This window comes from Hordeum vulgare, chromosome 3H (assembly GCF_904849725.1).
Source record: "Hordeum vulgare subsp. vulgare chromosome 3H, MorexV3_pseudomolecules_assembly, whole genome shotgun sequence".
In the NCBI taxonomy this organism is placed as follows: domain Eukaryota; kingdom Viridiplantae; phylum Streptophyta; class Magnoliopsida; order Poales; family Poaceae; genus Hordeum; species Hordeum vulgare.
In genome coordinates, this window is record NC_058520.1 from 571420204 (window position 1) to 571432964 (window position 12761).

Consider the following 12761-nt stretch of genomic DNA (forward strand, 5'->3'; position numbering starts at 1 on the left):
TGTCGTACTCGGCAAAAGGGGGTCTTTACCGAGTGTCCCACTCGGCAAAAGGGGTATATGTTGTATAGGTTTTGGTTGTATAGGTTGCATAATACCTTCGATGAAGATGGTCCAAAAATGAAAGTTGTTCATTTTGATGAGAAGGATAATTTTCATGTTAAGAACTTTTTCATTGGAGGCCATACTTATTACACTTTTTGTGATGTAAAAATTTAGTCCGAAATGACTAAGGCGATGATCACATTCATTGCATACTTTATTATAATGTGCCCAAACTAGAAACATAGGTGCATCTTGCCATTTCAAACAATGTTGTCACATAAATTTTTCAACTTGTTTGTACAAAAAAAATATTTTTCCATTTTCTAAGTGTCAAAAATGGGTATTTTTTGTGAAGCAAGTAAAAAAAACAGGGTCCAAAATGGCACCACTCAGATTATCACAGTAAGTAGACCGTATTTTATTCACAATTCCCAAGTTTCACGGATTTTTCTAGTTTTGTAGCAAATTTTTGCATATTTAAATAAATTTATGTCGATTTCCCAAAAGTAATTCAAATTTGATGTGCAAGTGTGTGATAGTCCTGTCCTAAAAAATAGCAAAATATGTTTTTAGATACATAAGTAGTCATTATATGGAAGAACCACTTATAATTTTGAAAGATCCAACCCCTGCTATGAATAGTCATGCTGGCCATTTTGACCCAGTTTTGAGAAAAATGAAAGAAAATGAATAAAAGTTTAAAAAATGCAATCCTTTAGCATGGAGTCCTTTTATGTGTAGTAGTTGCTACGAAAAATACCAAATTTTGAATATGGAAAATTTGAAAAAAAAACTTCACAAAATGAGCTATCATGTTTGAACTTGATGGCATTCAAATCAAATAACTAAGGCGATGATCACATTCATTGCATAATTTATTATAATGTGCCCAAATTATAAACATAGGTGCATCTTGCCATTTCAAACAATGTTGTCAAATAAAGTTTTTATCTTTTTTGTAAAAAAAAATCTATTTTCTAAGTGTCAAAAAATGAGTATTTTTTGTGAAGCATGTACAAAAACAGGGTGCAATATGACACCACTCCAATTATCAGAGTAAATAGACCATATTTTATTCACAATTCCGAAGTTTCATGGATTTTCTAGTTTTGTAGCCAATTTCGCATATTGAAATGACTTTATGTTGATTTCCCAAAAGTAATTCAAATTTGAACTGTAAGTGTGTGATAGCTCTATCTAAAACATAGCAAAATATGTTTTAGGTAAACAAATAGTCACTATATGTAAGAACCACTTATAGTTTGGAAAGATTCGACACCTTGCTATGAATAGTCATGCTGACCATTTTGACCGAGCTTTGAGAAAAATGAAAGAAAATGAATAAAAGTTCAAAAAATCCAATACCTTCGCATGGACTCCTTTTATGTGCACTAGTTAATATGGAAAATACAAAACTTTGAATATGTCATTTTTTTTTAAAAAATCCTTCACAAAATGAGTTATCATGTTTGTACATTTATGGCATTCAACTCAAATGACTAAGGCGGTGGACATATTTATTGTATAATGTTCCCACATTAGATACATGGGTGCATATTGGCATTATAAAAAATGTTGCAAAATAGAGTTTCCTACTTTTTTATACAAAAAATCAATTTTCATTTTATAAGTGTCAAAAATGTGTGTTTTTTGTGAAGCAAGTACAAAAATGAAGTTGCAAAATGGCACCAATCCAATTATCACAGTAAGTAGACCATATTCCATGCACAATTCCCAAGTTTCATATATTTTCTAGTTTTCTAGCTACTTTTGTACATTTAAATGAATTTACACCAGTTTTCCGAAAGTAATTCAAAATTGAACTGCAAGTGCATGAGAAAATTGAAGACTTTCTTTTGAAAAATCATAAATGTGTTATTGAGTCCATACATGGAACTAGTCCGAGAAAATAAAATGGATTTCAAACATGAAGATGCCGAGATACGACCTCGCAAATAAATTTTGTTGTTTCTAAAATTTGAAAAAAAATGCAACCGAACTCGAAAAATCTTGTAAATAGGCATGGTTCATCCATATGACTTCTTCAAGGCATGGTAAAATTTTGAGAAGATTTTACAGACTAATTAATATGTAAAATTTGAAAGAAAGATGATAAAGAAAAAACACAAAGCTTTTCCGAGTGCAACACTCGTTAAAGATTCGTTGTTGTCTGATTGGTCGAGGACCATCCCACTCCCTTGCCTCCCCTCCTTGGTGAGCAGCAACAGCAGCAGCGTTCATTAAGAGCAGCAGCAACAACAACGTCCATTAGGCCTCATTTGGTTAAGGGGGATTGGGGAGGTTTAGAGAGGAAAATACTTGGGAGGGCCAGAAACCCCACAAATCCTCGGGCGCCCATTTGGTAGGAGGGGTTTGCTTAGCCCAATCCCCTCCGTTCCCCTTCAATCCCTTTCTATCCATGTGTTTCAAAACCCTCCTCAGGAGACTAGTGGAAGCAAAACCCCGGGGATTTGAGAGGATTGGGTGGAACAAAGGGATTCACCCAATCCCCTGAAATCCCTCCCTCTCAAAACCTCCCCAATCCCCCTTAACCAAACGAGGCCTTAGGAGGAGCAACAACTCCTTCTCCTTTTCCCTCATCTCCTCTTGATCTCTCTCCTCGTCTCCTCTCCTTGGCGAGGAGCAGCAGCAGCAAGAGCGGGACCAAGAGCAGCAGCAGCAAGAGCGGGACCAAGAGCAGCAGCAGCCACCATTGCGACAGGAGGAGGAGCAGGAGCAGCAGCAACCACCGTTGCGACGGGAGGAAGACGAACAATAGGAGGAGCAGGAGGAGGACCATTGCAAGCTCCGACCATGACGTGGTGGCGCGACGCGGTGCAGCAACTTGAATGAGTTGGCGGCCGTCGAAGGGCTCGCGAGTTGGGGCCACTGTAAGCTGCGGGTATGAATCATCATCGTTTTTTTTTTCAATTCTACTCAACATCTTTACCGAGCGTACCACTCGGGAATGCCATCTCGTGACTCGGCCTATTCTTCGGGACCCACATGTCAGGAGCTGGACACGTGGCTCTTTCTTATTGGTCGTATTTGCCGAGGGTCCCTCTCGGCAAAGTTACGTCACGTGGCAACCGCCGTCCCCTTCTGTCGTCCGTTGGCTACTTTATTTTGCCTAGAGTCACTGTTTGGCTCTCGACAAACTCTTTATCGAGTGTCCGTGTCCTCAGTGGCGGAGCCAGCTATCTGGCTAGCTTTGGCCTCCGCCACACCTAACTTGCCGCATTTACTAAGATAATACACTATATATACTAATACAATTTTCAGATTTGAGCGAACACACTACTGTAGATCAATAGATAGCTGCTTGTATGCCGGGACTGGTTGCTGGTTAGTATAGATGATAAATTGATGACTAGTTATCCTCATCCAAGTGATTGCTAACACAAAGTAACATGTCCGTATATAGTATCTAGTAAGATTTCGTATTATACATAGTTTTTCCTTTCGTAAGCTCCGCCACATCTAATTTTTTTTCCTGCCTTCGCCACTGCGTGTCCTGACTTCCGGTAAATTCCTGTTTGTATGAGAGGTGTACGTCGGGTGCCCTTTGTTGAGTGCACCATTCGGCAAAGGCTTTGCCAGCGGTTATTGGTCCTTTACCGAGTGTCAGTGGCACTCGGGGTATATGCCGATTCGAGTAGTGCATCATCGGTTATTTTTCTCCCTTCGTGCTTGCGCTCAAAAGAATCAACCGTTACGACAATCTTTGAGAGCATAGCAGGGATCTGCTTCCAACATTGGAAATGACGCTGGTTCTTGCGGCGTCAGCGATACCAAGTCGCTCGACAATGTTGAGCAAAACTTCATCGGGCAACTTGCTGAGCCAATCATCTTGATTGTCCTCCTACATTTGATATGGAAACAAATAAGAGTTGAATTGCTGATAAAGTGATAAGCTTCAGCACAGGTGCAATTTTGTTATTTTCAGCAAAAAAAGGATACAAGTTGCATACTTTTCTGCAGAAAGACGCAATTATGATATTTGCAGAACAAGAAGGTCAGCTCGCTTCTGCTCAAATAGAACAAACATTCTGGACTCAGATATCTATCCCTTCAGATGCGCAGACGGTGAAACGGTGCCTCGTCACCTGACGCTACACTACTCGAGGACTACTGAAAATCCTTCGCCTTGTTGGAATTCAGTTTAGTGGAATTTCTAATCCAACCGATGTACGGAGTATTTGTCAATGGTAAATCTCAGATTGTGGAGCACAAAAAAAATTGGGAGCTACCGGTGATCATCGCCGGCGGCGGCAGTGGCAACCCAATGCATGCCCTAACTCTACAGTGAAACTATATGCGCACCGAACTAAGACAGATGAACGACTTTCAGTTAGTTGTTGTGGTTAGATTAGATGACTAGCCAAGCTAAAACTGGCCTTGCTTGTATCTTCCTCACCCCCTCCCTTGTCTCTGTTTCTCTCAGTCTTTGCTGGGTTTTGAAGTTTGTCAGAAACTTCAGTAACTCCATCTGACACGTTGTAAGAGGATCTAGCGAAGGAAAAAAAGAAGGATGAGGAGGACGAACTCACCGGCATGTTGAGAGAGGACCTGCCGGTGGCCGAGAAGGGTGGTTTGGTCGCCGATCTGATCTGGCAGGCGGCCGCCGGAGAATCGAGCTCGCCGTCGCCGGAGAAGTTTTGCCGATGTCTCGGGAGGTGCTGGTCCGCTCCTCTGGAACCTTGCGCTTGCAGCGCAAGATCATTTTTTGTCTAAGGATGGTTTGACCCTCGATCAGGCAGTCGGCCGACGGAGAATCGAGCTCGCCGTCGCCGGAGAGGTTTTGCGATGTCTCGGGAGGTGCTGGTCTCCTCCGAAATCTGGATACCGCCGGGGCGATCACCCGGGCAGACATACAGCTGCTTGGATCCTGCCTCTCCGGTGAACGGAACGGGGAGAAATAAAATGAACGAAGAGGCCGGCATCGAGTTTGGGTCGAGGAGAAACTAGCTGGGCCGTCCACCGAATCCGGGCCGCGGAAGGGGATGCAGCCCACGCGAGGCAGCTGCTGGGGGACCGGCCAGGCGGATGGGCAGCAGACCCGCTGATGTGTTTAGTACCACCTCGGCTACCGAGGGGAGTCTCATCCAGCTTATAAGACTGGTCGCGACGTCTAGACTCGTCCCTTCGGGGACATCCGATAAAATTGGAATGATACAGAGAAGATTAGCATGGCCCCTGCGCAAGGATGACACGCACAAATCGAGAAATGGTCCAAATTTTTTCGACATTTCGCGCGCGGGCCCTTTTCCATCTTACGCATATGGCCTTGGTACCTTACTTCCACGCCCTCGCTTCTTTGTCAGCGCTTGCAAATAGGTCCTTTTCCGGTTTATATACCATGCCTTTTCACCTTTTCAGCTACAGATTGTCATTATTGTCACAAATAGACCCCTACTTCCGTTCTAACCCCTGTTTTTTTACAACGAAGTCCTATTGCTGTTTTTTTTAACACAAGTTCTATTGGTGTTGCAGCTCCACTTATGAACTGGCCCCCTTTTCTTTTGAAGATGCAGTCTTCTTGGACATTCACTTGTACGTTGGACATAAAATGAAATTTGCAATACAAAACTTCCTGTACTCATTTTGCAGAAGGTAGAATCGCAAAGATGCAGTATAAAATCATAGCGACGAAGATAAAATTTTGATACATGCACAAATAACCACCAACACAAGAGATTACCAGCCCATCTCTAAATAATTTTCGCTTATACATGCATCCGGACTTGTACACATTCAAACCACAACTATCAGAAGAAGGCACATAATTGGTTGAGAACGCCTCGTTCATATATGGGTCAGTGGCATGTGGGGGTATTTGACCGTATCTACACACTTGGCGAAAGCTCGTGGTTTGGATCTATGTACACTTAATTGACTGAAGATGAATGTTCTTCCCCTATAAAAAAATGAAAGCTTCTAATTTTGATTTACACACATAATATTTGTTTTTACTCCCTCCGTCTTATAATATAAAAACGTTTTTGATACTAAGGAGAACCTTATTACTGAGTGACCGATGAGTGATTTCTAAAGTTAGAGAAACTACCATTATTGATTTTGACAATCTCTCACGCACCCTCACAAGCAAATCAGAGACAGTTAACTAACGAACAACCTGATTTGATTCCTCCAAAATGTCCCATATTATAACTTTGCGGCGAGGTCGAGGGGATGGCGAGCGAGATAGGCTCTCCCAACCTCGCACCTAACAACTGAATGCAAACATGTAGGATCTTGGAGTTCAAACACGCTGCAATCCCCAAATTATAATTTTGTATCCCGGAGAATTTCACTACTTTATGGAAGATGGAGAGTTGTTAGGACCAAATGATTCTTCACAATAAAAGTGTAGTTGGAACATTACATTAACACATCCAGATATTTCCTATTCCATCGATAACGTATGTCAGTTGCATGCAACTTCTTGTCATCAGATTCATCCCTACAAGAGACCAAGTTGCAGATGGATTCACTAAGCCATCAATAATTACTTAATTAGACAACTTGAGGGATTTGAGGAACACTGTTAGAGATAGAGATATGTAATCAACCAACATTCGTGAGATATATGCCTTGTTTGTTTGTGCTGCGGCTTCAGCCAAAGCAGTTGTAAACTCACTATATGTCGAGGGAGCAGCTGCGATGAAAGTTAGTTATTGCAACATAGACTTTTAACCCTTCTTTTCAATATGCTGCTAGTTGCTTCAAGCACGGCGGTGTTGGACCAAACCATATCATCATCATCATCACTACTGGAATTTTACTATACGCCGAGTGCCAGGATCGTTGTCGAGAGCCAATCCACGTACACTCGGCAAACTCATATACGCCGAGAGAAACACTGAGCAAAAAAGAAGAACTCAACAAACATGTAATTTACCGAGTATCAGGGAGAAAACTCTCGGTAAAACAACAAAACTCGGCAGACAAGGCTTTGCCGAATGACGTAGTCGGCAAAAGGGGGTCTTTACCGAGTGTCACACTCGGCAAAAGGGGTATAGGTTGTATAGGTTGCATACTACCTGGGATGAAGATGGTCCAAAAATGAAAGTTGTTCATTTTGATGATACGGATAATTTTCATGTTAATAACTTTTTCATTTGAGGCCATACTAATTGCACTTTTTGTGATGTAAAAATATACTCTGAAATGACTAAGGCGATGATCACATTCATTGCATACTTTATTATAATGTGCCCAAATTAGAAACATAGGTGCATCTTGCCATTTCAAACAATGTTGTCACATAAAGTTTTCAACTTGTTTGTACAAAAAAATATTTTTCCATTTTCTAAGTGTCAAAAATGGGTATTTTTTGTGAAGAAAGTAAAAAACAAACATGTTCCAAAATGGGACCACTCAGATTATTACAGTAAGTAGACCATATTTTATTCACAATTCCCAAGTTTCATAGATATTTCTGGTTTTGTAGCAAATTTTTCGTATTTAAATAACTTTATGTCGATTTACCAAAAGCAATTCACATTTGATGTGCAAGTGTGTGGTAGTTTTGTCCTAAAAAATAGCAAAATATGTTTTTAGGTACACAAGTAGTAATTATATGGAAGAACCACTTATAATTTTGAAAGATTCAACCCCTACTATGAATAGTCATGCCGACCATTTTGACCCAGTTTTGAGAAGAATGAAAGAAAATGAGTAAAAGTTCAAAAAATGCAATCCTTTCGCATGGAGTCCTTTTATGTGTACTAGTTACTACGAAAAATACCAAACTTTTAATATGGAAAATTAAAAATAATAATCACAAAATGAGCTATCTTGTTTGAACTTGATGGCATTCAAATCAAATGACTAAGGCGATGATCACATTCATTGCATACTTTATTATAATATGCCCAAATTATAAACATAGGTGCATCTTGCCATTTAAAACAATGTTGTCAAATAAAGTTTTCATCTTTTTCGTATTTTTTCCCTATTTTCTAAGTGTCAAAAATGAGTATTTTTTGTGAAGCAAGTACAAAAAACAGGGTGCAATGTGGGACCACTCCAATTATCAGAGTAAATAGACCATATTTTATTCACAATTCCGAAGTTTCATGGATTTTCTAGTTTTATAGCCAATTTTGCATATTTAAATGACTTTATGTCGATTTCCCAAAAGTAATTTAAATTTGAACTTTAAGTGTGTGATAGCTCTATCCTACAACATAGCAAAATATGTTTTAGGTACACAAATAGTCACTATATGTAAGAACCACTTATAGTTTTAAAAGATTCAACACCTTGCTTTGAATAGTCATGCTGACCATTTTGACCCAGTTTTGAAAAAATGAATGAAAGTTCAAAAAATCCAATACTTCCTCATGGACTCCATTTATGTGTACTAGTTACTATGAAAAATACCAAACTTTGAATAGGGCATTTTTTTTAAAAAAATCCTTCACAAAATGAGCTATCATGTTTGTACATTGATGGCGTTCAAGTCAAATGACTAAGGCAGTGGACATATTTATTGTATAGTTTATTATAATGTTCCCACATTAGATACATGGGTGCATCTTGGCATTATAAACAGTGTTGCAAAATAGAGTTTCCTACTATTTTGTACAAAAAAATCAATTTTCATTTTATAAGTGCCAAACATGTGTTTTTTGTGAAGCAAGTACAAAAATGAAGTTGCAAAATGGCACCAATCCAATTATCACAGTAAGTAGACCATATTCTATGCACAATTCCCATGTTTCATATATTTTCTAGTTTTCTAGCTACTTTTGTACATTTAAATGTATTTACACCAATTTTCCGAAAGTAATTCAAAATTGAACTGCAAGTGCATGAGAAAATTGAAGACTTTCTTTTGAAAAATCATACATGTGTTATTGAGTCCATAGTTGGAACTAGTCCGAGAAAATAAAATGGATTTCAAACATAAAGATGCCGAGATACAACCTTGCAAATATAGTTTGTTGTTTTTAAAATTTCAAAAAAATGCAACCGAACTCGAAAAATCTTGCAATTTGGCATGGTGCACCCATATGACTTCTTCAATGCATGGTAAAATTTCAAGAATATTTTACATAATAATTGATATGTAAAATTTGAAAGAAAGATGATAAAGAAAAGACACAAAGCTTTTCTGAGTGCAGCACTCGGTAAAGATTCATTGTTGTCTGATTGGTCGAGCGGACCATCCCACGTGCCCCCACCGTCCGATTCACTAAGATCCAACGATGCTCACACCTTTCCTCCCACAGCCAGAAATCCTTCATTCATCTATCTACCCCATGCAAGCAGCAGCGACAACTCCTTCTCCTTCTGCGTCATCTCCCCTTCGTCCCACTCCTTGCCTCCTCTCCTTGGTGAGCATCAACAGCAGCAACGTTCATTAGGAGGAGCAGCAACGTCCATTAGGAGGAGCATCAACTCCTTGTCCTTTTCCCTCATATCCTCTTAATCTCTCTCCTCGTCTCCTCTCCTTGGCGAGGAACAACAGCAGCAACAGGAGCGGGACCAAGAGCAGCAGCAACCACCATTGCGACAGAGGAGGAGCAGGACCAGCATCAACCAGTGTTGCGACGGGAGGAGGACGGACAACTGGCGGAAGAGAGACCAGGGGTGGTGCGGCTCCCCCGTTGGAGACTGTGGCTGGGACGTGATACGTCTCTGTCGTATCTACTTTTCCGAACTCTTTTGCCCTTGTTTTGGACTCTAATTTGCATGATTTGAATGGAACTAACCCGGACTGACGCTGTTTTCAGGAGAATTGCCATGGTGTTGTTTTTGTGCAGAAATAAAAGTTCTCGGAATGTCCTGAAAATTTATGAAGATTTTTTCTAGAATAAAAGAAAAATACCCGCGCAAAGATCCACCTGAGGGGGCGTGCCAGTGGGCCACGGCTACCCCCCTGGCCGCGCCGTGAGGGCTTGTGGGGCCCATGTGGCACCACCGCCCCCAAACTCAGCTCTATATATTCCGTTTCGCCCGAAAAAAAATCAGAGAGAAGGATTCATCACGTTTTACGATACGGCGGCGCCACCACCCCTTGTTCTTCATTTGGAGGGCAAATCTGGAGTCCGTTTTAGGCTCCCGACAGGGGAAATCTCATCGTAGGCTTGCTCCATCGCCAATTCCATGATGCTCTTCATCGTTCTTGAGTAATCTCATCGTAGGCTTGCTGGACGGTGATGAGTTGGATGAGATCTATCATGTAATCGAGTTAGTTTTGACGGGGATTGATCCCTAGTATCCACTATGTTCTGAGATTGATGTTGCTACTTCTTTGTCATGCTTAATGCTTGTCAGTAGGGCCCGAGTGCCATGATTTCAGATCTGAACCTATTATGTTGTCGTCAAGATATGTGTGTTTTAGATCCTATCTTGCAAGTTGCAGTCACCTACTATGTGTTATGACCTGGCAACCCCGGAGTGACAGTAGCCGGAACCACTCCCGGAGATGACCATAGTATGAGGAGTTCATGTATTCACCAAGTGTTAATGCGTTGGTCCGGTTCTTTATTAAAAGGAGAACCTTAATATCCCGTAGTTTCCATTAGGACCCCGCTGCCACGAGAGGGATGGACAATAGATGTCATGCAAGTTCTTTTCCCTAAGCACGTATGAGTACATACGGAATACATGCCACATTAGATTGATGAACGGGAGCTAGTTGCATATCTCTCCGTGTTATAGCTGTTACATGATGAATCACATCCGTCATACTCATCCATCACCGATCCACTGCCTACGAGTCTTTTACTACTGGTCCTTGCTACGTTACTTTGTCCAGGCTTGTCCCTTGCTACAAAAAGGGATTGGGCCACTTTGCTGCTACTACTGTTATTGCTGCTGCTGTTACTCTGCTGCTACTGCTGTTCCTTGCTACTTTGCTGTTACTTGTTGCAAGATCCTTTTCCGACACCGTTGCCGGGGAAGAATAGTTCCCCGTCCATGTGCAACTTACTGTGCCATTGATACAATAGTTAGGAATAGTCTGCCGTCAACAGATCTTTTCTGACACCGTTGCTCTCATACTACTTTGCTACTGATACTTTGCTTGCAGACACTAATCTTTCAGGTGTGGTTGAATCTGACAAACTCAGCTGCTAATACTTGAGAATATTCTTTCGCTTCCCCTTGTGGCGAATCAATAAATTTGGGTTGAATACTATACCCTCGAAAACTGTTGCGATCCCCTACACTTGTGGGTTATAAATACTATTTTCTGGCGCCGTTGCCGGGGAGGCACAACTATATTCTCTGAGTCACTTGGGATTTACGTCTGCTGATCACTATGAAGAATCCAAAAGATCCAAGAACTAAAATCTTGCCTTCCACTACGAGGAGAGGTAAGGAACTGCCATCTAGCTCTGCACTTGATTCACCTTCAGTTATGAGTAAGTTTGCGGCATCACCTCCTGCTAGAAATCTTGATATGTCGCTTGTGCTTGATGATGCTACTTCTGGTGCCCATGATGCTTAGGATGATGCTATGCTTGATACTATGCCTGATGATGCTATGCTTGATACTATGCCTGATGATGCTATGCTTGATACTGCTTTGCCACTGGGTGCATTCCTTGATGCACATATTGCTACAGTTGCTGCTAGATGTGATGATACTTCTGAAACTGCTGATACTATTGAAGTAGAACCTGCTATTTTGCCTGCTAGAACTAGCTCTCCTATGCCTGAATTGCCTGTTATGCGTGATACACGTTATGTTATGGAGGGAGAGATAGCTGAGGATTTTCTTGCGTGTAAGGATAGCTATGATGTTGAGAAATTACTGCGCAAGTGGAAAGAAAAATCTCTGAACGCTAGGATGAATTACGACCCGAAGTTTGCCACTTTGCCTATCTTTGTGACCGATAAGGATTATGAATTCTCTGTCGACCCTGAGTTAATCACTCTGGTCGAATCTGATCCTTTTCACGGTTATGAGTCTGAAATGGTTGTAGCCCATCTTACCAAACTACACGATATAGCCACCCTATTCACTAGTCAGGAAAAGATCCACCACTACTATATGCTCAAGCTGTTTCCTTTCTCGCTAAAGGATGATGCTAAGACCTGGTTCACTTCTCTTGCTCCTGGTTGTCTGCGTAGCCCCCAGGATATGGTCTACTACTTCTGTGAAAAATATTTCCTTGCCCATAAGAAGCAAGCTGCCTTGCAGGAAATATACAACTTTGCTCAAGCTGAACAAGAGAGTCTCCCACAAGCTTGGGGGAGGCTTATCCAGCTACTGAATGCTTTGCCTGATCACCCTCTTGAGAAGAATGAAATACTTGATATCTTCTATAATGGACTTACCGATGCTTCTAAAGACCATCTAGATAGTTGTGCCAGTAGTGTTTTTAGGGAACGAACTGTAGAACAAGCTGAGATTCTATTGAATAACATCTTGTGCAATGAGAATGCTTGGACTATTCCCGAACCACCTCCTAAGCCAACTCCAAAGAAAAGAGGTATTCTATTCCTCAGTCCTGAAGATATGCAAGAAGCCAAGAAATCTATGTGAGAGAAAGGCATTAAATCTGAAGATGTCAAAAATCTACCACCTATCGAAGAGATCCATGGTCTCGATAACCCGATACAGGTAGTAGTAGTAAATTCTCTGTGTAGGTTTGATGAGAGTGATATTCCTTTTGATAAACCTGCTAGCTTATGCCTGGATGAATTTGATAACTTCGTTGCCAAACAACAAAGTTTCAATGATATTGTTAGCAGACAAT

General features: G+C 41.0%; 1 non-coding gene and 1 pseudogene across 1 annotated transcript; one reads left to right on the plus strand and one right to left on the minus strand.

Annotated features, from left to right (window-relative positions):
- LOC123442065 overlaps positions 1–12761 on the minus strand; it is a 158869-nt pseudogene that overhangs the window by 3337 nt on the left and 142771 nt on the right.
- Positions 5182–5284, plus strand: LOC123445905. Its single transcript, XR_006631258.1, has one exon. It is a non-coding gene; the product is annotated as a U6 spliceosomal RNA (small nuclear RNA).